Raw genomic sequence first — 4,125 nt, 5'->3', positions numbered from 1 at the left:
TTAATGTAACACTTGTTACAAAGAACAAGAGACACTCATGTTAATGTAACACTTGTTACAAAGAACAAGAGACACTCATGTTAATGTAACACTTGTTACAAAGAACAAAGACACTCATGTTAATGTAACACTTGTTACAAAGAACAAAGACACTCATGTTAATGTAACACTTGTTACAAAGAACAAGAGACACTCATGTTAATGTAACACTTGTTACAAAGAACAAAAGACACTCATGTTAATGTAACACTTGTTACAAAGAACAAGAGACACTCATGTTAATGTAACACTTGTTACAAAGAACAAGAGACACTCATGTTAATGTAACACTTGTTACAAGAACAAGAGACACTCATGTTAATGTAACACTTGTTACAAAGAACAAGAGACACTCATGTTAATGTAACACTTGTTACAAAGAACAAGAGACACTCATGTTAATGTAACACTTGTTACAAAGAACAAGAGACACTCATGTTAATGTAACACTTGTTACAAAGAACAAGAGACACTCATGTTAATGTAACACTTGTTACAAAGAACAAGAGACACTCATGTTAATGTAACACTTGTTACAAAGAACAAGAAACACTCATGTTAATGTAACACTTGTTACAAAGAACACTCATGTTAATGTAACACTTGTTACAAAGAACAAGAGACACTCATGTTAATGTAACACTTGTTACAAAGAACAAGAGACACTCATGTTAATGTAACACTTGTTACAAAGAACAAGAGACACTCATGTTAATGTAACACTTGTTACAAAGAACAAGAGACACTCATGTTAATGTAACACTTGTTACAAAGAACAAGAGACACTCATGTTAATGTAACACTTGTTACAAAGAACAAGAGACACTCATGTTAATGTAACACTTGTTACAAAGAACAAGAACACTCATGTTAATGTAACACTTGTTACAAAGAACAAGAGACACTCATGTTAATGTAACACTTGTTACAAAAAACAAAGAAGAGACACTCATGTTAATGTAACACTTGTTACAAAGAACAAGAGACACTCATGTTAATGTAACACTTGTTACAAGAACAAAGACACTCATGTTAATGTAACACTTGTTACAAAGAACAAGAGACACTCATGTTAATGTAACACTTGTTACAAAGAACAAGAGACACTCATGTTAATGTAACACTTGTTACAAAGAACAAAAGACACTCATGTTAATGTAACACTTGTTACAAAGAACAAGAGACACTCATGTTAATGTAACACTTGTTACAAAGAACAAGAGACACTCATGTTAATGTAACACTTGTTACAAAGAACAAGAGACACTCATGTTAATGTAACACTTGTTACAAAGAACAAGAGACACTCATGTTAATGTAACACTTGTTACAAAGAACAAAGAAGACACTCATGTTAATGTAACACTTGTTACAAAGAACAAGAGACACTCATGTTAATGTAACACTTGTTACAAAGAACAAGAGACACTCATGTTAATGTAACACTTGTTACAAAGAACAAGAGACACTCATGTTAATGTAACACTTGTTACAAAGAACAAGAGACACTCATGTTAATGTAACACTTGTTACAAAGAACAAGAGACACTCATGTTAATGTAACACTTGTTACAAAGAACAAGAGACACTCATGTTAATGTAACACTTGTTACAAAGAACAAGAGACACTCATGTTAATGTAACACTTGTTACAAAGAACAAGAGACACTCATGTTAATGTAACACTTGTTACAAAGAACAAGAGACACTCATGTTAATGTAACACTTGTTACAAAGAACAAGAGACACTCATGTTAATGTAACACTTGTTACAAAGAACAAGAGACACTCATGTTAATGTAACACTTGTTACAAAGAACAAGAGACACTCATGTTAATGTAACACTTGTTACAAAGAACAAGAGACACTCATGTTAATGTAACACTTGTTACAAGAACAAGAGACACTCATGTTAATGTAACACTTGTTACAAAGAACAAAAGACACTCATGTTAATGTAACACTTGTTACAAAGAACAAGAGACACTCATGTTAATGTAACACTTGTTACAAAGAACAAGAGACACTCATGTTAATGTAACACTTGTTACAAAGAACAAGAGACACTCATGTTAATGTAACACTTGTTACAAAGAACAAAGACACTCATGTTAATGTAACACTTGTTACAAAGAACAAGAGACACTCATGTTAATGTAACACTTGTTACAAAGAACAAAGAGACACTCATGTTAATGTAACACTTGTTACAAAAGAACAAGAGACACTCATGTTAATGTAACACTTGTTACAAAGAACAAGAGACACTCATGTTAATGTAACACTTGTTACAAAGAACAAGAGACACTCATGTTAATGTAACACTTGTTACAAAGAACAAGAGACACTCATGTTAATGTAACACTTGTTACAAAGAACAAGAGACACTCATGTTAATGTAACACTTGTTACAAAGAACAAGAGACACTCATGTTAATGTAACACTTGTTTGTTAATGTAACACTTGTTACAAAGAACAAGACACTCATGTTAATGTAACACTTGTTACAAAGAACAAGAGACACTCATGTTAATGTAACACTTGTTACAAAGAACAAGAGACACTCATGTTAATGTAACACTTGTTACAAGAACAAGAGACACTCATGTTAATGTAACACTTGTTACAAAGAACAAGAGACACTCATGTTAATGTAACACTTGTTACAAAGAACAAGAGACACTCATGTTAATGTAACACTTGTTACAAAGAACAAGAGACACTCATGTTAATGTAACACTTGTTACAAAGAACAAGAGACACTCATGTTAATGTAACACTTGTTACAAAGAACAAGAGACACTCATGTTAATGTAACACTTGTTACAAAGAACAAGAGACACTCATGTTAATGTAACACTTGTTACAAAGAACAAGAGACACTCATGTTAATGTAACACTTGTTACACTTGTTAAAGAACAAGAGACACTCATGTTAATGTAACACTTGTTACAAAGAACAAGAGACACTCATGTTAATGTAACACTTGTTACAAAGAACAAGAGACACTCATGTTAATGTAACACTTGTTACAAAGAACAAGAGACACTCATGTTAATGTAACACTTGTTACAAAGAACAAGAGACACTCATGTTAATGTAACACTTGTTACAAAGAACAAGAGACACTCATGTTAATGTAACACTTGTTACAAAGAACAAGAGACACTCATGTTAATGTAACACTTGTTACAAAGAACAAGAGACACTCATGTTAATGTAACACTTGTTACAAAGAACAAGAGACACTCATGTTAATGTAACACTTGTTACAAAGAACAAGAGACACTCATGTTAATGTAACACTTGTTACAAAGAACAAGAGACACTCATGTTAATGTAACACTTGTTACAAAGAACAAGAGACACTCATGTTAATGTAACACTTGTTACAAAGAACAAGAGACACTCATGTTAATGTAACACTTGTTACAAAGAACAAACAAGACACTCATGTTAATGTAACACTTGTTACAAAGAACAAGAGACACTCATGTTAATGTAACACTTGTTACAAAGAACAAAGAACAAATGTAACACTTGTTCATGTTAATGTAACACTTGTTACAAAGAACAAGAGACACTCATGTTAATGTAACACTTGTTACAAAGAACAAGAGACACTCATGTTAATGTAACACTTGTTACAAAGAACAAACACTCATGTTAATGTAACACTTGTTACAAACTCATGTTAATCATGTTAACACTTGTTACAAAGAACAAGAGACACTCATGTTAATGTAACACTTGTTACAAAGAACAAGAGACACTCATGTTAATGTAACACTTGTTACAAAGAACAAGAGACACTCATGTTAATGTAACACTTGTTACAAAGAACAAGAGACACTCATGTTAATGTAACACTTGTTACAAAGAACAAGAGACACTCATGTTAATGTAACACTTGTTACAAAGAACAAGAGACACTCATGTTAATGTAACACTTGTTACAAAGAACAAGAGACACTCATGTTAATGTAACACTTGTTACAAAGAACAAGAGACACTCATGTTAATGTAACACTTGTTACAAAGAACAAGAGACACTCATGTTAATGTAACACTTGTTACAAAGAA

The sequence above is a fragment of the Tachypleus tridentatus genome, chromosome 8, assembly GCF_004210375.1.
Source record: "Tachypleus tridentatus isolate NWPU-2018 chromosome 8, ASM421037v1, whole genome shotgun sequence".
Classification (NCBI taxonomy): domain Eukaryota; kingdom Metazoa; phylum Arthropoda; class Merostomata; order Xiphosura; family Limulidae; genus Tachypleus; species Tachypleus tridentatus.
This window is presented reverse-complemented; position numbering follows the sequence as displayed.